A 21,576-nucleotide genomic window follows, 5' to 3' on the forward strand; every position below is an offset into this window, starting at 1 on the left:
GTGTCACCACTGTATGTCAGCCACTAGGGGACAGGCTTCGGCCTCACCATGCAGGAGACCTTTCAGGACAGACCTGAGGGAAGGTGGGCAGAGTGGGTAGGGAGAGGAGGGCCTGGCCTGAGGAAAGAGCAGGCTGGGCCTGAGGTTGTCGGGTGCCCGCATGAGCCTCTGGGCAGCACCAGGATCTGATGGGACCAAAGGACAGGCCAGTGGGCCATGTGGGGCCTGTGACTCTGAGTCAGCAGAGAATATGCCTGAATTACATCCTGATAGGTGCACCCTGACTTTGAAGCTGAGGACACCTAAGGCATGGAGGTGGGGTGGAGGTGGGGGCAGAGCAGGGGATGGGGAGGGAGCCTGTGCCGGTCCAGGTCAGAGGTGGTGGCTTGGCCCCAGTGGCTCCAGATGCAATGAAGAGCCAAGAGGGACTTTCCTGAGGGACTTAGATGCCGGGGTGGAGGAGCACTGCAAGGTTTCAGCCTGAGTCCCCGGGAGGATGGAGTCACCAGGAGCTGAGGTGAGGAAGACTGAGCGGTGGGGGGTTGTGCGGGGGTGCAGAGGCCTGAGCTCAGTTTGGCCCCTGCAGATTTGAGACGCCCACTCCATGCACAGGCAGAGACGGCAGGGGAGGGGAAGAGGCTGCAGCTCAGGTAGCCCTGGAATGTGCAGCCCGACATGCTGGGGCACTGGGTCCTGGTGCCCTCATGGCTGGGAGCTGCTTCCCTCCTGGGATGCCACAACTCCTTTAGGGCACATCTGCAGCTCCTGTGCCCACCACAGAGGGGAAGTGGGAAAGACATCTGTGCCTATGCATGTTCTCCTTCACCTTGTCCTAGGCAGGTCCCAGGCAGCACCTCCCCTCCCAAGTGGCTCCCCTTGGCCCCTGCCCCTAATGTTCACAGACAGACCCTCGAAGAGGGCTGGACTCAGCGGCTCACTTCTAATGAATAGAACCAGGCAAAAGAGATGGCGGTCTCTCCTGAGATTGAATTGGGGGGGGGGGGCGCTGCAAGTTCTGTCCACTGGAACTCTCCCCCTGGCTCTTGATAGGTGCTAGTTCTGGCAAAGCCAGTCACCTGCCCAGGGCAGAGGGCGGCCTGAAGCTGATGCCACGGAGAGACTGGGGCCTTCAGTCCAACATCTTGTAAGCAACAGAATCCTGCCAGCAACACAGAAGCGAGCGTGGAAGCAGCTCCTCCCCTGATGAGCCTGAGCCTTCAGAAGACATGGCAGCCCTGGGCAGACACCTGCTGCAGCCGCGGAGAGCCCCTGGGGCAGAGGGCTCAGTGAAGCCTGCACTCCTGGCCCCAGGAGTAATCATTCCTGTGGTATAACTGTGTGCTGGTGTGGCTGGGCCACAGTTTGGAGTAATCTGTCAAGGGACAATAAAGAACAAACACACACCTCAGGTCCTACTGGGTGGAAGCTGTACGGTCAGCACGGCATGTAATATCTTCCTCTTGAATTAGAAGATTCATTGCTAAGACCAACGATTAAAAAAAAAATACCTCTGGTTGTAGCACCATTAAAATACATGACTTGCAAAAAACAAAACAAAACAAAACAAAAAAAACAAAAAAGAGCCATAGCTATTCTCTTCCATCTTAGCTACAGGAATATATTAATATATGTTAATTCCTTGACTGACTGAGCAGTGGGCCAAACGCATGAGAACAGATGTGTGAGGACCGTCCGTGACCACCCTGACCCCAGCCCTTACATACAGACAAACTGTTCAACATAAGCCGTAACCTTGGGGGTCTTGACACTCTAAATTTTATTGTTTTTAATTAACTATTTCTATTCCCTAAACAATACCTGTTCATCGGAGAGAAAAACAGCATTACCTATACTAAGCAAAAGAAAGGAAATAAAATGCTCAGAAACATTTACATGTGTATGCAGACTCACACACACACACTCACACACACACGCACAGGCTCACACTGTGTCTAGGACTGCCTTTTCACTTATTTGTATGTCCTGAACATATTTCCACGTCAGTAGACATTTATCCTCGTAGCAGTAACAGCAATTAAATATTATTACAGCGTCTATTTTTACCATCATTTATTTAACTCATCATGTTTGAACTGTTAGGTTGTATCTATCGTTTTTTGTAATACAGGCAATTTGATGACAAATGACCCATCCCCTAATGTTCAATATGAAATATCAATTATATAAGGAGATAAGGGGTATTTTTCTAAAATAAAATTCAGCGTGCCCCACCTTCTCCACATGTACTATGCTCTAAAAAGGCATGAGTAATTAAATTAGCCCTTCTATTCTCCAGCACAGATCCTGAGCCCAGCCGTGGGTGCGGGTGCTTAGAGCACCGGTGTCCTCTCCTACCCGCCAGAAGGCAAAGGCCACTCAACTGCCACCTTAAGACACCCAGGATTCTCCTCTTCTTTTTTATTAATAGAATAAAGCTCAGGCTCAGTGCATGAGAGCAGCGCTCTCCGACTTTGCATTCATCAGAGTAACCTAGGTGGCCTGTTTAAAAATACACATTTCCTGGCTGCGCTCGCAGAACTAGAACACTGGACTTCAGTGGTTTAGTGGGGGTGTGCATAGGCCAGGTGATTCTGAGGACCACAAGGGGTTAGGAATTGCCCCGTTAATTCTGGCCAAGGGAGAGATCAGACCATCCAGCATAGTCCGCAGCATATTTCTTTTCCCTCTTTTGCAATGAATATTTGATTCTCAGCGGGTTGAGCCCCAGGATGAGGCACACATCCAAGAAAAATCCATGCCTCTCCATCTTTTCCCCAGGATTGCCCTTTGGCGAGACTCTCCTTTGCGACTGCTTCACTTTCCCTGGTTCATAGAACAAAACTCTTCTTAGTCTCTTTTGTTGTCTCTTATCTGTTCAACAAACACCCACTGCACAGGACCATCCTCCGGTAAGCCGTCGAGTGGGGCCGTTTGGGAGCCCTTCTTCGTGGGGTGAGCCCTGAAGGAACCGGGGCCCCATAAGCCCGTGCTTTTGTGGGGGTTGCCCCCTCTCCCATCGCAGGGTAACTGGCACCAGGCTGTTAAGCTGTGGATGGGCAACCGCACATCCCATTGGGTGTGCGTATTTCAGCACGTGGAGTTGGCCAGTGAAGCCGGCCGAGGTCCGCACAGCGTACAGCAGCGGGCCTGTCCGTGGGGAGGAAGGGTCGTCCCGCCTCCCCTCCAGGCTAGTCCTGTTGCGCCTCCTCCTGCCTCATTCTGACTTTCGCGCACCCAGACGTCTCTGAGGGTCGCGCCCCGATACCCTCCTCCACCCCAAGGCTTCTTCTCCCCAAGGGCCAGGTTGGGGGCCCAGGAGCGCCACAGCCTCCGTAGGCACGGGAAATCGCAGCTTCGTCAAAGCTAAGCCCTCCGTGCTCAGCTTTTCCCACCACCTGGAGGATCCACTCTCCTTCCGTCCTTCCCGACCTCAGGCTGCACAGAAATCTTGGGGGCGGGGATCGAGGAAGCCGCGCCCCGAGGCTCCCAGCGCAGCCCCAGGAGGAATCCTGCCGGCAACAAGAAGCTGTGCGCGCGGCCGGGCGCGAGCCTCCGCGTCCAGGTGGGGTCTCCGCGCCCCAATTCCACCCCACCCCGCCATCGGCGCTCCCCGCAAGTGCGGGGTTTCCACCCGTCCTGGCGTTCGCGCCCACTCAGGGTCTCCCTCGCCCCCCCGGGAGATGCTCCCCGCGTTCTATCCCGCCCCGCCCTGGCGCGCCGGGTAAACGATATGACTCCGCCCCTCTGCAGTCTCCCCTCCCCAGGACGCTGCCCCTGTCCCCACTTGTGGTGCTCGGGGCATCTCTAAAGCCCCCAACCAGAGTCCTCCAACCCACCCGCGAGGCTCGCGCACCAGCAACGCGGCCCCACCCGCAGGGACCTCGCCCACCTGTGGCTCTACCCCCGCCTCTGCGGCCTTCCCCACCGCTAGCGCGGCCCCCACCTACGACGACCCCCGCGTAGGTCCTCCTGCCCACACGTGTCCCCCCACCAGCCCCTGCCCCTAGCCGTGCCCCTGCCCCTAGCCGCTCGCCCGCCCCCGCAGCCCCTCCAGTGCGCTCGGGCCCCGCCCATTGGCGCTGGGGCCGAGCAGGGGCGCGGGCCTGGCGGCGGTTCCGAGTCGGGCGCGCGCGGGCAGGGTCCCCACTGCCTGCTGCGCAGCCGGACTAGCGGCTGCCCTCGGCCTTCTCGCCATGGACGCGGACGACTCCCGGGCCCCGAAGGGCTCCTTGCGGAAGTTTCTGAAGCACCTCTCCGGGGCCCGCAAGGCCATCGGCATGCTGACCAGCGGCGGGGATGTTCAAGGTGCGCGCGCCCCTACCGGCGGCGAGGGAGGGACGGACGGAGAAGGGGAGAACAGGGCGAAGTGGATGTGGCAACGGGGCAGAAGGGGGGAAGCGATGGGAGGACCCGGGGAAAGGTGGGGAAGCGATGGGAAGAACCGGGGAGACGAGCGGGCAAGCGATGGGGAGAACTGGGGAGAAGCCCGTGACCCGGAGCGGCAGGGGTCCCTGCGGGGCGGCCTGAGCCGTCAAGGCAGCCCCGGGGTCCTTGCCGAGTGGGGCGGAGGAGGAAGGGACACGGCAGTAGGAACCTCCATCCGGAAGAGAGTGAGCTTTCCACCCCCTCCAGTTTATGTTTTAAATTGAGCCTGGCCGAGGGGGTCGCCTGGAGCGCCCTCGGGGGTCGTTCTCCCTCAGAGCTGTAGGAAGGGGCTGGGCTTCCCTTCCGAAGCGTGGGTACAGCGCGATCACTTCCTAAGTAGCCCCCGCCCCCTAACTCCTCCCCATGTCACCCCCCAGCATGTCGAGGAAGAAACGGCCAGGTCCCCGCGCGCCTTCTGTCGCCTCATGCCCTGCGCGGCGTGGGTGGGGTCCCGGCTGGCGGCGGGGGTGCTCTGGGTTCCCGCCTGGCGACTCCGAGGCGGTCCGGCAGCCCGTCGCTTTTCCGCTGGAAGAGTTTTAAAAAGGGTTTCCTGCGCTCGCATGTGCTGTCGCTTTTCGGCTCGTGATAAAACCGAAAACTAAAATGGGTCCCAGGCCCTCCCCGCCAGCCTCCGCGGACGGGAAGGACCAGGAAGCGGGGACTCCGGGACGTCAGCGGCGCCACGGCGCGGGCTCTGGGCTTCCCCTGCCCTGCAATGTAGAGGCGGCTCTCCAGGAGGGGCCAGAGTCTGGGCCCACGACGCGGGCGCGCCGGGAGGACATTTACCATTGACGGGCCGGAGGTGGTGGAGACTGCGCGCCCCAGGCCCCGGGTGCACGTGGGGGCGCCTGTGCCTGGACGGTGGAGCGCCCCGATCCTTGCAGCCCCTGGCGGGTAGATCTGCGCTTCCCAGGCGAACGCTACCTGGGAGCCTTAGCGATCGCGAGGGCTGGAGACGCGACGCGCCCCGAGCTGGGTTTTGATTTTTATTTTCCCGGTTCCTCCTGCCGCAGATGCGTGGAAAGGCCCGGATGGCGGATTTCCTGCCGTTTCGGGACCGCGCACTGCACAAGGATGGAGCGGGGATGAGTCCCCCGCCCACGGCCCCGGTGACCTTCCCTTCGCCCTTGAGTGCGCTGGGCGGGCGCGGGTGCTGTAGGTTGGGGCGCTGTGGGCGCCGCCCCGCCCGCCGCGAGCGCCTACGTGATGCCAGGCCCGTCGTCTCCTTGTGCCCAGGCCCGGACATCCGTATGCCGCGCGCTCCGCGAGCCCGCAGCGCAACCTCCCCAGGCCCAGCGCCCCCCGCGGGAGACCCCGGTGGCAGCGCCAGACCCCGCCCCGCAGCCCGACCCCCAGCGCCCCTGGGAAGTGCTCTGGCGTTAGCGTTTTAGTAAAAGGACCCCCCCCCCCCAGCATCAGCATTCCTCCTGTAGAGTTGGATTCTCAGAGAAAAAAAAGGTGATGCAGCAGACGCTGGGATTGGAGAAATTACCAGAGTGAAGTGGAAATAGCCTGGCCAGCGTGACTTAAACCAGCCCGGAGATGTGCGAGTACGAATGGAACCGCCTGGGGTCGGGATAGGACCCAGAGTGGCTTCTCAGTCAAAGGCCTTCAGAAGCAGAGGGAACATCTTGAGTGACTTTACCGGGGCCGCGAAAGACGAGAAACCTTTGGCACGGGAACAGGAAACGATCTCTGGAAGTCACCAGGGCGGGTGGAAGGTCAGGGGTTCAAGGTTATTTTGGAATTTAGGTGCTGTGCTTCCTGCACGGTGGCTCATGCTTGTCATTCCAGTGCATTTGGAGGCCGAGGCAGGAGGATCGCTTTAGCCCAGGAGTTCCAGAGCAGCCTCGACAACATAGTGAGACTCTGTGTCTACAAAAAATAAAAAAAAAAAAGAAAGAAAGAAAAACACATTAAGATGCTGTATGTATTGGAAAATATTTATGGGTCATTCTTTTGAGCTCCATGTCCAAAAGCTTGCTAAAATGCTTGGGAGTTCGCGTACAGGCACGTGAGATTAGGATACATTGGCAGAATCGCGGTGTTCTCTGTTACCCTGGTTTTGCCACCTGGGAGGAGTTACACATATTGAAGGTTTGTAAGTCAACGCCTCTTCTCTTCTGGGGAAAAAGGTATTTTGGAAACCAATATTATGTGGGAACGTGGCTTGGTTGGTACAGCCTCGGCTTAATGGGAGACAGCTGCCCTCAGCTCTGCAGGTGGCATCAAATACGGTGGCCTCGAGCCCACATGGGTCACACCTGGGCTGTCCCTGGGGAAGCCCGCCACGGCAGGTCGCCTGGGCATTCTTTCCTTGGCAGAGCCGAAGTCACAATTTTTTGTAAACTCTAAAGAGCTTTACCCTTCCAAGATATGATCTTGAACCTGTTGGAGCATTTGGACGCATTTCTTTTAAGGAAGTTCACCTCCAGATGTGCTCAGAGGGCCTGGTCTTAGCTGCCACAGACTTACAAATTCTTACAGTAAGTAGGTTATTCCTCGAGAATTTATCTGTTGTGCCCCCATTCTTTTTGCCATTTTATTCTGATTCTATATTAGTACTTGATTTTCCCTGACGTAGAAGACTATTGCCTGTAGCTAGAGATCAGAGCACACATTCCCATTCAAGTATTAACTTCAGGGGAATTATCTGTCAGATGTGAAATTATGGTAAAATTCCATATATTAAAATGACCGTAGCTACCATTCGTTGAAAATATTTTGTATACTAGGAGCTTTACAATTCTTATCTCCAAGCGTAGATACATGATCCCAAGAGAGGCATGCCCTCATTTTGGAAGTGGGGAGAAAGACTCACAAAGAAAAATAACTTAGGTAAGGGCATGAGGTGCGTACGTGATTGTGGTAGGAGCAAAACAGATCCTAATTCCAAATATTGTACTGTCCCTTAGACCACCAAGAGTACTTATGTCTGGCTGTGTCACCCAGGCTGGAGTGTAGTGGTGCCATCATAGCTCACTGCAGCCTCAAACTCCTGGGCTCAAGTGATCCTCCTGCCTCAGCCTTCTGAGTAGCAGGGAAGACAGGAATGTATCATCATGACCAGCTAATTGTTATTATTAATATTATTATTATTATTTCTGTAGAGACAGGATCTCACTATGCTGCTGAGACTGGCCTTGAACTCCTGGCCTCCTCTAGTGAGCCTCCTGCTTTGGCCTCCCAAAGAGCTGGGATTACAGACATGAGCCATCATGTCATGCCTCCACCATGCTTTTCAGGGGTGTTTCTTGGTGAAGCTCCTTAATCTAGTTAATGCTCAAAAGTGAGCAAAACCAACTAGCTCAAAATCACACAGATATTCTTTGGGTGGTTTTGTGAGGGGAACGGAAAGTACCTTTTTATAGCGATAGGAGTCAAGGTGGCAAAAATCATATTAAGGGTTAATACCAACGCCATGGGCTGCTTTTCTTCCCCCAGTAGAGTTCATATTATTTAATTATAAGATAAAATTGAAAATCTCTTTCCTATATTCCTGACTACCCAGGCCTTGAATGAAGAAAGTATTTCTCAGGCTAGTTTTTTTTTTTTTTTTTTTTCCCCTACTTCTTTGGGTATCTTCTGTCTCAGGCTGTGGGTTTTTTTGTTTTTTGTTTCCTCCTGCTTCTTTGGGTATCTTCTGTTGTCCCAAGACATGTCTGGAAACTTAAATTGATTTTCGCTCACCCTAAAATAAGCTCCGCAGCTCTGGATCACGGGCTGACCATGACTAAGTGCCCACCGCCACGTCACGCTGTGCCACACACCAAGAGTGACTCATTGTCTTCGTCACAGGTTGTGGCTTCTGCAGGGCCTGGTGCCTGGTGGAGCTGAGTGTAGTGGGAAGTCCAGGTGCATCCTTAGGGTGGGCTGGATGCGAAAGCGGCGTCCTTTTTGCCTGTGGTGACAGGAACATCAATACAGTATTTATAGAAAGTTCATGTAAATGGAGTAAGTATCAACCTTTCCAATCCTAGTGAGAATAGCTAGCGTTTAGTGACTCTCTGTTATGTGGCAGGCCCTCAGTGATGCTGGTCACTGACTTATCCCCACTTTACGCATGAGCAAGGGATGTCCGAGGTGTTCCAGCTTCCCTGAGTTCACAGAGCTCTGTGGTGTGGCCAGGCCCTGTGGCTGCAGCAGGGATGTTCAGGGCTGCGTGTAGCTGTGTCTTCACTGGTGACTTTCCCGTGCCCAGCACCACGCCTGGCGCTTGACAGGAACGCAAGTGTTTGCTGCCTGCCTCCCGCCTGGAATCTCCACTGAGGAGCAGGAAACCAGGGGTTCTAGCTGTCTTCTTCATTCGTGAAGTCCTTTAGAGGAATTCAACCCTCTCTAATCAAAATACCCAACATCCTCAGGTCAATATGTATAAACTGTTAAGACTTCAAGATTAGTACCTTAGAACCGAAGTCAGAAGTGTGGTTTCAATTGACTGGACATGCATTAGGTCAATGACACACATATTTATTGGACACCAGGCTTGAGCCCCACGTGGGCACCTTTGGTGTCTGAAGCAATATTCCTTGGGTGGTTTTGTGAGGGCAACAGAAAATGACCTTTTATAGCGATAGGAGTCAAGATGGCAAAAATGATATGAAGGCTTAGTACCAATATGATGGGCTGCTTTTCTTCCCCCAGTAGAGTTCATATTATTTAATTTTAAGATAAAATGGAAAATCTCTGAAGCAATGCTTCGGAGCCCAGTAGGATGGAAGGGGAAACTGAGAACAGTGCCATTTCGCCTCACACAGCTCCGGCGCCCCTCACCATCCTGTGCACACACATTCTTTGATGGGATCTTTTCAGTGTAAAGTGCAGTAATTGATTTTGCAGAAATTACTGGGTCTGGGAGGCAGATGATGAGTGATAGTGTCACCCCGTGGCACAGTGGGAGATTTGTGTGATGGCATAATTTTCTATGAATGCAGACCGCTTTGTGTGCCATACTCGGAGGACCCTTCGAAGCTAGACATTTTGTCATCTTTGTCAAGCTCTACCAATCGGATGGACCGTCAGAAACAATTAAAATTAGAAAGATGAAGATACGGTAACAATGTGGTCAGGGCAAACATCAGGATACCAGATTGCAAGTTCACAGTTGCCTTTCTGCTAAGAACCTGCGGGTGAATATGGAACAGAAGGTCATGTGTCAGTAGTTGGGTTGCGTTTTGTGTTTCTTTTCTACAAGCCCTTTCTGGTGTTGTGTTTGTGTTTATTAGAGAGTAGCTGCCCAGAGGCTGTCGTTTCCGTCCCCACTCCTCGGTTCTCTCCATCTTCACCTCCAACTCCCAGTGCTTTGTTTGGAATTGCAGTCATTGTGCTTGTCAGGATGGAAGAGGCAGCCAGACACATGGCAGACCAGAGCACTGAGAGGCAGAGACTTACTTATAAGTCCCGCCCTGGCCCTGCTGTCTCGAGTGCTGAGATAGGGTCTCCCTGTTTTCCTCTGCAGAATGGAGGCATCAGTCGGTCTCTGTCTTCTCTCCCTGTCTCTTTCTTCACTCCCCTCTTCCCTAACACACGTCTACAGTGAAAGTCTTCAGGAGGCAAAAGAGAAAAGGCTGGACTGTGCTGGGCCCCCCCGACCCCAGGGCCCATTTGCTGTCTTCCCAGCTTCCATGTGCCCAGAGTTACCTGGGGGAGCCTTCGGAGGTGCAGATCCTGACTGTATGGGTCTGAGTGAGGCTCCGACTCTCATGGGGAGGGGGAGGGCACCGGTGCTGCGGGTCCCCCTGGGGCCAGTGGGGTGGTTTGCAAATCGTGCAGATCAGCTTCTCCACTTCTCCAGGTTTCTCCAACGTGAGATGCTCCCAAGAGTCCTTTGGGATTGTTTTCTGACTTTGACCAGGATTTTGATGGAGAAGATTCGTTAATATAGGACCCCTTGTCTTAACTATGTAAATGATCTGATCTGAAGTTTTCTGAATGGAAAATGATTGAAAGGTTGGCATGCAGTAGACTCGGGGAGTCATTCCTTCATATCTTTTCAGCTGTGTCTTACTACAATTAAGATTTTGTTTCTGTGTGGGGGGGGTTTTTTGAGATGGAGTCTCCCTCTGTTGCCCAGCTGGAGTGCAGTGTCTTGATCTGGGCTCACTGCAACCTCTACCTCCCGGGTTCAAGTGATTTTCCTGTCCCAGCCTCCCAAGTAGCTGGGATTATAGACTTGCACCACCATGCCCACCTGGGTTTTTTCTGTGTGTGTGTGTGTATCTTTAGTAGAGATGGGGTTTCACCTTGTTGGTCAGGCTGGTCTCGAACTCCTGACCTCAAGTGATCCACCTGCCTTGGCCTCCCAAAATGCTGGGATTACAGGCTTGAGCCACCACACCCAGGCTTATTTCTGTGTTTCTGTAATCATTTCGAAGATTAAAGGACTGCCTTCGGTGAGTCAGGGCAGGCTTTAGGCAAAAGAACCAAGCCCTTTCCGCCCCTGGAGCTCTCACTCCTGCGGTGAGGCGGGTACAATGTGCCTGTAGCTGGACCTGAGAAGAAAAGTTCCTGTCTTATGAAAGGGCCCAGGGAGCCTCTAGTTGGGGCCCTTTGACCTGACCTCACGGTGAGGGAGGAGTCAGTAGAGGAGGGTGGCCCAGAGGAGGACCTTGGATTTGCCTTAGGGGAACTGGGAAGCAGGTGGAGGGAAGCAGACTGACTAGGAAGCAGACTGACTGTCTCCGATAAGGGTGGTTCTGTGGAGAGGAGAGGACAGGACGGGAGGTCATGAGTTTAGGGTCTCACAAGAAGCGGCCACAGATGGAAGCTTATGGGGTGGGGCATGTGGCAGGGCAGCCCTATGCCCACAGACATACCCTGCCGAGGAGACCCAGGGACTTGAGTGTGTTGGGGCGGGGGGTAAATGGGCACTCAGCTATTACAGCTGGAAGGCAGAGCATGTGAGCTGCGGCAGACAAAGGCAGGTGGGGTAAAAGGAGAGTCTTCACAGCAGTGCTTAGAATAGCAGGAACTGGGAAAACCAGCAAAAACCTATCAATAGGAGATTAATGAATCCATTATGGCACCTGGAATGGAAGGAATTTTTGTCAGCGTTTAATAAGGAGCTTTGTGCTGGTTGAAAGTCAGGAGGTGCACAGTACACTCAAGGGCGGTATTGAAGAGCCGATTCCAGAGCAGCTCTGCACAGCAGATCCCCCTGGGGCCAGAGGGGCCGTTTGCAAATCCAAGCAGATCCGCTTCTTGGAGGTTTCTCCAACGGGATCATCTCCCAGGATTGGGGCCTGCGTGGGTGGCTTGTGTTATATATGCAATTTTAAATGATCTAGTTGCCACATTAAAGAAAGGCGGGCCGGGACAGGGGGACACTGGGTGCCATGACTCATGCCTGTAATCCCAGCACTTCAGGAGCCCAAGGCAGGTGGATCACTTGAGCCCAGGAGTTTGAGGCCAGCCTGGGCAACATGGAGAGACTCAATCTCTACAGAAAATACAAAACAATTATTCGGATGTGGCGGTGCACACCTACAGTCCCAGCCCCGTGGGAGATTGAGGTGGGAGGATTGCCTGAGCCCAGGAGTTGGAGGCTGCAGTGAGCTGTGACTGCACAGGTTCACTCCAGCCTGGGTAACAGAGAGAGACCCTATCTAAAAAAAAAAAAAAAAGTTAAAAAAAAAACACTTTTATATTCAGCCAACTATTTTGATAATAATCAGTTATTGTGTTGATTATTAATATTTTACACTGTTTTCCATACTAAGTCTTTGAAATCCATTGTGTAAAGAATCTTAAAGTACATCTCCATGTGGACAGGATGCACTTGGCCAGCGACTCCTCTGAGGGACAGTGTGGTCACGACGATGGGTGGCGTGTCCTGTCTGTATGTAGAAGGTCCCCGTGTGGGTGTTTCTGCGAAGGCCCTGAGGGATGTGCAAGGGAGGGCCGACACCGTACCAGCCACGCAGAGGGCTCTGCGATTGTCAATGGCAGCCCTTCCTCCTCCCCACCCTCTTAACACCTCCCACCCCACTTGTTATTTTTCTCCTCAGTGCTTACCGCCATCCACCCATGGGCATCATGCATTTGTTCACTGTGTTTCTTGCTTTCGGGTTTCTCCTGATCAGAACAAGCTCCGCCAGAACCATTTTGTCACGGATGCATCCACATAGCACCCGGCAGCGATGGCACTTGGGGCACCTGAGGTGGACAGTGGGCCGGTGGTTGAGTGAAGGGCCCTACAGATTTATCTCAAGCGTTCCCCTGACCCTACCGGAAGACACGGTGGTCTGCACAGTCCAGATAGTCAGAGAGGCCCCCGGCTCGATGACTTTGACCCGGCGGGGGTGGGGAGGGGGGAACAGCACGTTGACAGAATCGCCCCTTGGTATCCCACCTCCCCATGCCTACATAATCCCTACATTGTCAAAGGAGAGACCCCTAGAAGGAGCTTTGGCAGCAGGAGTGAGATCAGCGCAGTGTAAGCTCATTTTCTGACAAACCAGTGGCAGCAGTCGGCAAACTGACTTTATTTCTCAAAAAGAATTTATGCATCGAAATTAACAAGTGAGCAATCAGCAGTGTGGGAAAATTCAGGAAAAGCAGTTCAGTGCCGTGAGAGAGGGCGAGGCAGGGAGCTTTATTTCTCCAGACAACGGAGGAGGTAAAAGGATAGACCGAGATTATTTCATTAGATTTCATTTATTCTTACTTTTTTTTTTTTTTTTTTTTTTGAGACGGAATCTCCCTCTGTTACCCAGGCTGGATTGCTGTGGCAGAATCTCGGCTCACTGTAACCTCCGCCTCCCGGGTTCAAGCGATTCTCTTGCCTAAGCCTCCCAAGTAGCTGGGACTACAGGCACACGCCACCACGCCCGGCTCAATTTTCTTTGTATTTTTAGTAGAGACGGGTTTCACCCTGTTAGCTAGGATGGTCTCAATCTCCTGACCTCATGATCTGCCTGCCTTGGCCTCCCAAAGCCCTGGGATTACAGGCATGAGCCATCACGGCCAGCCTATTCCTTACTTTTTTTTTTTTTTTTAAATACAGATTTTATCAGAGCAGAATCCCAGGAAACTGAGATTTGTAAACTGGGAAATCCAGCTCCTCCAAGTAGCCAGGAAATAAGGGTGACCTCAGTCATTCTTGCTAGGCGCTGGTGTGGGCCGGGGATGACTCTGACTCAAGGAAGAAGCGGTCTTGTGACTGTCTTGCCCGCACTGTGGTTTAGTAAGAAGCTGTTAAAAAGTATGTCATATGAAGAAAGTGATTTAATAACTGGTCAGAGTAATGACCACGTATTTCCTATGTAACCACTCCCTCGTTAGCTCCAACTTTATCTTTGGTTCTCATGACAAGATTATCACTTCCCTGAAAATTGGGGTTTTTGCAAATGACGAAGAGGTGTTTTTCCAAATGGTAATGTTCTTCTTTGGTGGGAAGATGTTTTCTCCTGGAAATCCTTAGGAAAGTTATTTGGTTCTTGGGTTGGGCTCCCAAAACCAAAACGAAACGAGATGGATTATCCCCAGGATACCTGAGATATAAGGACAATCTGTAGCTTGAGTGTGGAGTGAAAGACACTGAAACTGCCTTTTGTCCCAAATAGCTGTGTGCTGGGGCCCTAGAGAGCCCTAAGGAGATGGTGAAACAGGTGACGTTTACCTGTGAGGCTGAAAGCACTCATTGCCAGGCTGTGAAAGCCCACACTACAGGTCTTTGTCCCTGTCCTGTGGGTGACAGAGCCCACCAGTAAATGCTGGTGCATTTCCTTCTTGCTCTTCATCCACCCATGTTCTCCTCCCTCCTAACCCCTCACTGAATGTTCCTGGGGCTTCCTCAGGTTTCACCCTGCAGGGCCCAGCAGGAGGCAGCTGATTTGCCGTCCTCACCATTCAGAAGTTCAGAAGGAGGGCTTAGAACCACACAGGCTCCACCCCCAGGCAATGAAGTGAGCATCTGGCCTCAGCAGGCATTATTTTCCTTCAAGTTCCCATTGGTGACTCTAAGGCACAGGCATTGTAATAGAGGAAATCAGGAAGTCTTGAAAGTTAAAATGAAATAAGTCTAGGGTTTACACTGCAGCTTCACCACTTCACTAAGGTCGTTACCTTCCAGTCATCAGTTTATCCCCCTCAGAGCCTCAGCTTTCTCATCCCTCCAGCGAGGTGTCAGGAGCTCTGCGGGCTTCCTGTGAGAATTATCCGGGTGAGGGCTCTGGCTGTGGGTGTGCGGTCAGCAAGGGACGCCCTAGTAGGTCCCACCAAGTGCTGCCAGCCCCTGAGCTCAAGGACGACACGTGAAGAAAAGCCCTTCGCAATGTTGGGCTCCATCCCACCAACGTGCGAGTGAAGAGACGTCCTTTCAGGACCTAGTGTTGTGTATTTTTAAGTGTGGTGCCCTGTCACCTGGAAATTGCTAGAAATGCACGTTCCCAGGCTCCCTCTCCACCTGTGAAACCTTGGGAGTGGCCCAGCCACCCGGGGTGCGGCGGCCACCGCTGGTGATCTCCTGCTGTGGGGTGATGTCACTGTTCTTTCCGGGCGGGTGCAGGTGGACCCAGGGGTGGGGGGTGGGGAGAATCCCGCAGGGATTTCAGGGACTGAATTTAGTGCTGCGGTTCGTTTTTACTCTGCACAGGAGTCTCCTGGGGTCACCTTGTGTATCATGTCCAGCTTTTTTTTTTTTTTTTTTTGAGACAGTGTCTTGCTCTGTCACCCAGGCTGGAGTGCAGGTGGCGCAATCTCCACTCACTGCCAGCTCCTCCTCCCGGGTTCACGCCATTCTCCTGCCTCAGCCTCCTGAGTAGCTGGGACTGCAGGCGCCTGCCACCATGCCTGGCTAATTTTTGTATTTTTAGTAGAGATAGAGTTTCACCATGTTGATTAGGCTGGTCTTGAACTCCTGACCTCAGGTGATCTCCCCACCTCGGACTCCCAAAGTGCTGGAATTACAGGCATGAGCTACCATGCCCGGTGGGCTAATTTTTAAGTTTTACAGATGGGTTCTCACTGTTACCCATGCTGGTCTCAAACTCCTGGCCTCAAGCAATCCTCCCATCTTGGCCTCCCAAAGTGCTTGGATTTGCAAGCATGAGCCACCACACCTAGCCAAACATTGATCTTTCATTTTAAACTTCATCTAGAGATGTGACAAAAACCAAATGAGGTATTTGTTAAAATACTTTATAACCCTAGTACAGTAATAGAGTAATCCAACTGACAATTTCACAAAACTCAACTTTTGGCAACAAGTTCAAGGTTATACATGTTAATAAAGATAATACATTTATTCAATCAGAGGAAAAAGGTTACAATGACAGAATTTATCTTTTTCTTTACTATGTTGCCTGAGCTATGGTTAAGGTTTGGGGAACTAGTATCTTAAAGAACCTTCAGAAATGTCTCATTCTAGAATTTAGAAACAAACTTTACACTCTCGGGGTTGAGAGAATCCAGGAACAATCACCACCCCTAGTGTCCACATGCTACTCTCCAAAGGCCCTTCCCCACTAGCCACAGAAATCAGAGCTCCCTGGGAAACAGACAGTTGAGCCTCTGGAGCAGGGAGGGCCTGGCTGTGCATGCTTTAGGGAGGTGAGGGTGGGGGCCTAGAAACCAGAGAAGTGAGACCAAAATGGGCCAACAGCTGGGGCAAATGTGGGCATAAAAATAAATTCCATCTGATCACATAGTCTCAAATATGTACATGTACAGAAATATTTCTGTGACGTCACAGGGGTACTAAAAAACAAACCAAAGAAGACGGGGGGAAAAAAGAAGAAAAGAAAGAACTCTCTCCCCCATGGTGGGCGCAGTGGCTTACCCCTGTAATCCTAGCACTTTGGGAGGTCAAGGTGGGCAGATTGTTTGAACTCAGGAGATCGAGACCAGCCTGGGCACCACGGCGAGACTCTGTCTCTACAAAAAAATAGAAGCACTAGCTGGGCATGGTGGTGCACACCTGTAGTCCCAGCTACTCAGGAGGCTGAGGTGGCCCAGGAGGCTGAGGCTGCAGTAAGCTAAGACCATGCCACTGTACTCCAGCCTGGGAGACAGAACGAGACCCTGTCTTTAAAAAAAAAAAAAAAAAAAAAGACAGCCTCTTCTGTCATCATTAGAGGTAGCTCCCGCACCACCCTAACTCCTCCTCAAACTGGACTTCCCAGGGAGAGCAGCCGCCCCTGCCTTTTCCACAGAACCATATTTCAAGATAACCCGACAGCCCCAGCTGACGTGGAGCTCTTCTTTGAAGAAGTCCAGCAAACGAATGAAGAATTACAGAATTTGAAAACTTCACAAACTCTAATAAATGATTCAGGCAATTATCCTCAATGAATATGAAAACCATTAATAGGTTGATGAGGAACTCATTATCACAGGACACCAGAAACTCAAGTGCACCAGCTGCTCCGTGGCTGAAGGGAGAAAGCAGATCTTCACAAGACAGTGGCCGACTCTCAGCATGCACCCCGCTGGCGTGAGACCCCCAGTGGAGGCAAGCAGGCCTCACACGAAGGTAGGATGTGGCCATCTATACAGAACTCCCCACGAGGGACTCTGCCTGAAAAGGCACAGCCTGACTCAAACTAAGTCTTTGGATCTAAGTTCCAGTTCTCAGGAAACACAGGAACATGGCACCCAGCACCACACAGGAGCAGCCAGGACACCTGGAAAGTGAGAGCGCCCGGAGGAAACCCGGCCTGCACACTCCTCTGCCATCCGAGAGGGTGCCCGGGAGAGACCTGGGCTGAGCAGCTGTGATCTGTGGGACCCTGTGCCACAAACACTTTGAGGCCAACTAGAAAATTTGAATATGGAATAAGAAATAGGCAGTTTTAAGAAAGTATGGTTTATTCTATTAAAACTGAAAATGGCATTAGCTCATGTAAGAAAGAATCCTCATGTTTTAGGGTCACAAATTCAAATATTTAGGGGTAAATGATGACATTCATAATTTACTTCCAAAAACTTCACAAGGAAAAGGATATCTATTATGTGATAAGTGTTTAGGGGCTCATTATCCTAGTCTACTTTTCTGTATGCTTGAAAGTTTTCATAATTCTTTTTACGTAAAATAATGTTGCAAATATGTTTTTACATTAGCATTTCTATGTAAATTATTAGTGTTTTATATAATACATATAACTATATTATTATGATAATGCACTTATATTAGTGACATAAGAAACAAGTGATGTATCAGAAAGTTAGGATGTGATTAAGGTTCTGTGACTGCATCCACTATCGGAAGAGCACTTCTCCGTGCCAAGGACAGGCTCGAAGCTTCACACACCCTATGTCGGAGTGGGCACCATCCATGCACCCCCACTCTCCATGCAACAAAGCTGGAAGTGAAGCAAGAAGCTGGGGGCCAGGACCCTCCTCTGGGGTTCTCTAAACACCGTGTTTGTAACCACCATGCTGAGCCCACTGAAGGCTATCATTGTAAATGTCCAAAATCAATGTCCAAGTAAGATAGGCAAACTTAGGCCAAGAATCTTACCTATAGTTAGATATTTCTTAAGCATCGCTAAATGTGAGAGAAGCCATGTCATGAAAATGTAAGGACACAAGTCAATTTTTCACAATCCACCATCAAACTTTTCCAACAAAATATTACCTAGCATTGCTTGGGTGATTGTGAGTGGCATGAAATTGCTTCAGCTGCTCCCACGTAAGCTCCGGGATGCACAGTGGGTCACCCCCAGAGACCACTGAGTATGTGTGGTGGGGAAGAAGTCTGTTTTGAAGGTGCTGGGAGAATATCCTCTCATTGTCTGTCTTGAAATGTGAAGTAAATAAATAAGAATATGTACATATAAACTAATACACACACACTACATTACTTACAGTATAGCCAATCGATCACATTCTGGTGCATATGCCTGTACTACTCTGCAAGTAAAACTGTTCTAATGGTAAAAAAAAAAAACACCCCTGCAGGCATTGATTAACACTGTATTCAATCACTCATCACCCATGCACAGGATCCAAGGATTGAGAACAATGGACTTTTTGATGTGTGTTGCAACAAACTCATAGCCGAGGGCTGTAAATCGGAGGGATCACCAGGTCTGCCTACCAGCCACCAGGCAAGTGGGGAGAAGCTGTCACCCCAACTTGAGTTTCAAGAAGACTCCTTGGAAGAAAAGACCACCAAATTGAGAATGAAAAGGTAAGAAATAGTTCACCAGCTGAGGGGGGCTACAGAAATCAGAGAGCAGGCCACCTGTGTGCCTCAGGGACACCAGCACAGGCAGGTTGTCAAAGTCACAAGGGGACATGAAGACATGGGCCCAGGACAGCAGCTCTTAATCCAAAATGGTCTCAAGACTCCTTTACACCCTGAAAAATTAACCCATTTATGCCTGAGGTTGCAATTTTTTTTCTTAAAAATCAGACCTTGGCAATGACCTTGAGCTGTAGGATATAAATAACTCCCACAAGCTTAGGATTCCAATAATGGAACACTAGGCACAAATGGGTTTTAACGAGGACCCAAACAGCTTTTGATTATGTAGGCTTTTTTTGCCTGTGTAGGTACCTGTGTGTGTTTATATAATTTTTCTATATTCTAAATTAAAGTTGATTAAAAAATTAAAGTATTAAAAAATACTTATGCATTATGGTAAGCCATCATTACATGTTAATATAAATATGTTTGAAAAATACTTCTCATAACAAAGTAAAAAACCAACTACTTCGAATGATGCTGTGTTACCTTTTTTTGCAAGTCTCTGTAGTGTCTGGCTCAGAGGTGAAGCTGGACTCCCTCATCTGCTCTGTATCCAGCTTGCTGTGTGTCACACACCTCACCACGCAGCCTCTAGAAAGTATACAATGTACTTGGGCAAGAATGAGTGAAAAAGACAATGTGTTGATAGTGGTATGAAAATAGCTTTTGTCTCACTGCAGATCATACGCGGGAGTCGTCAGACGTGGTCTGAGACGCTGGGAAGAACAGCAGCCTGGCCCTGCTACCCCCTGGCTTCTGCTCACAGCACTGACCCCAGCTAATCCAAGAACATGTCACCTATAATGAGAATATTGAAGAAAAATCAACCATCTTTCAGATGTGTCTATATCATGGTACGGTACATGGGTAAGGTAGGCTGAACACAACGTAAAAAAGAAAACTTACAAACCCTCCTTTCATCTCATTAAAGATGACTCCTTTAAAGACCAAGGGCATCTGGGGGTCGCTGGAGTTCTCATGTTCCAGCCGCCATCCTTCCTGCCTGAGGACAAATAATTATAAGCTGACAGTGACTCAAATGCTAAAGTCTGTATCAACTAGTTAATCACTCATGACATACCAGAAATCCAGCTCACGTAAACCTGGGGAAAAGGTGGCGTCCAAATACACTGAGAGGAGATTCTGAAAGTCCTTGGGATTTTGTGTGGAAAATGGATCCAGAGTATAATCGCTAGCTGGGTACAAAGGAAAAGTGAAATTGTAAAATTTAACAGATTTCTACTAAAATTATTGAATCTCAAGCCTCATTTCCCCTTTGTCCTAGGACAGTAAGTTGTAGCTATTCTTGAGATGGGGCAGTGGCTCCATGCTCTGGTCCCCAACCTCAGCAGCTGTCCCAGCTCATCACCCTGAGTGCCGGCTTTCCCATCCCATCTCAGGATCTGCACTGGACGGGCACCAGGTCTTTCTTCAGCGAACATCTAAACTCTCTCAAGTGTCTCCAGAGACTTTAACACGTCTACAAAGATGACCTCATTCTGTAAGAGCATGGATTTAACTTGCTCTTCGATGTCACTCTTCACAGAGTGCACTGTTCATCGTCACCCTATCCACTAGCGTCAGTCTTACTAAAAGTCAAACATCAATGTTAGTGGTAACTCTGGAGGCCTGGCATTGTAGTGATATCCCCACGAGAAAATTGTTTTGAACCTTTCTGGGAAAAGTTCACGTACGTTTTATTCAAATGCTAGTTTTTATAATCTCGCTACCATGTGGCTTTCCTGAAGAATGAAATTTCTAACGTCCTTCAAGTAGAGAGAGGTAAAACTTTTTCTAGAACATTAATTGCCCACTCCTGTCATCTCTTCTCAGAAACTGACTGAATTCCAGTGGGTGCGCCTGGCAAACGCAAACGCGGTTTTCCGTTCAGGATGCTGGTCTTACCTGTGAAGGCGTTCATGAACGTGGAGAGGGGCCGGTTCAACATTTTGAAGAAAGGGTCTCTGCACGGATATTTCCGAGACCCACAAATGACGGTATGCTCAAGAATGTGAGGAACACCGGTGCTGTCCATGGGAGTGGTGCTCAACTGCACGCTAGGGAAGAAGGAACGGCACGCCAGGGAAGGGGGAGGAATAAGGAACAGAAGGCCAGGGACGGGGAGGAACAGAACGCTAGGGAAGGAGAATGACTAGAATACAAAACGTTCATCTTAGTGCTGCGGACACAGTTCCCAGATGCATCATCACCTCAGGCTACTAGAAATTATCATTCTGACACCACAATCCTCCAACACAGGGTCTCCCAACTCTAATGTAAATCATTGATTCAGACTATAACATTGTATTTTGATGAGATTGTAACTCCGTGTAAGCTTTTCCTTATTTTTCAAGATGCTCTGTCAATAAAAATACTAGTGAGATGATATTTACACCACGTAACATACAGTCAGTGCTTTAAACCAAGCTTGTCTAACCCACAGCCTGCAGTCCACATGCTCAGGATGGCTTGGAATGCATCCCAACACAATCCCTACACTTTCTTAAAACATTGAGGTCCTCTTTTTTTTTTTTTTTTTTAGCTCATCAACTGTCCTTAGTGTTAGTGTATTTAGTGTGTGACCTAAGACAGTTGTGGCACAGGGAAGCCAAAAGATTGGACATCCTTGATTTAAAGAAAACATTCAAGACCATGTTCTTACAATGCACGGCGTACCTGAACAGATTATTCCTGTCTTCTCTGGCCAGGTGTAAATACCTGGCTCTTGTGTCATCGTGGCTGAGCTTCATGGCCGTCAGGAACAGCTCGGGAAGAGATGTCACCTGAGTTAACCCGAAAAACACGAGCAGTTAAACGTAGACAAAATAGCCTGTGAAATGGTGACCTTCGACACACTGAGAAAACTGGCTTTTCTGCCTGAAATTAGATGATGCCGGGAAGCCAGTATTTCAGAGCTGGAGAGAACAGAACCATCCTGTCCAAGTCCCTTATCCTACAAA

The 21,576-nt window shown here is 50.5% G+C and overlaps 1 long non-coding RNA gene across 2 annotated transcripts; it reads left to right on the plus strand.

Moving 5' to 3' along the window:
• The first annotated feature begins 4,073 nt into the window (after positions 1-4,073).
• Positions 4,074-21,037, plus strand: LOC139355921 (uncharacterized). Of its 2 annotated transcripts, none has more exons than XR_011607227.1 (5): positions 4,074-4,305; positions 18,369-18,556; positions 19,280-19,488; positions 19,902-20,398; positions 20,508-21,037. It is a non-coding gene; the product is annotated as an uncharacterized lncRNA (long non-coding RNA). The 2 variants fall into 2 exon arrangements; XR_011607226.1 differs by having other exon boundaries at positions 4,076-4,305; positions 19,297-19,488.
• The last annotated feature ends 539 nt before the right edge of the window (positions 21,038-21,576 follow it).

Source organism: Macaca nemestrina, chromosome 8 (genome assembly GCF_043159975.1).
Source record: "Macaca nemestrina isolate mMacNem1 chromosome 8, mMacNem.hap1, whole genome shotgun sequence".
In the NCBI taxonomy this organism is placed as follows: Eukaryota; Metazoa; Chordata; class Mammalia; order Primates; family Cercopithecidae; genus Macaca; species Macaca nemestrina.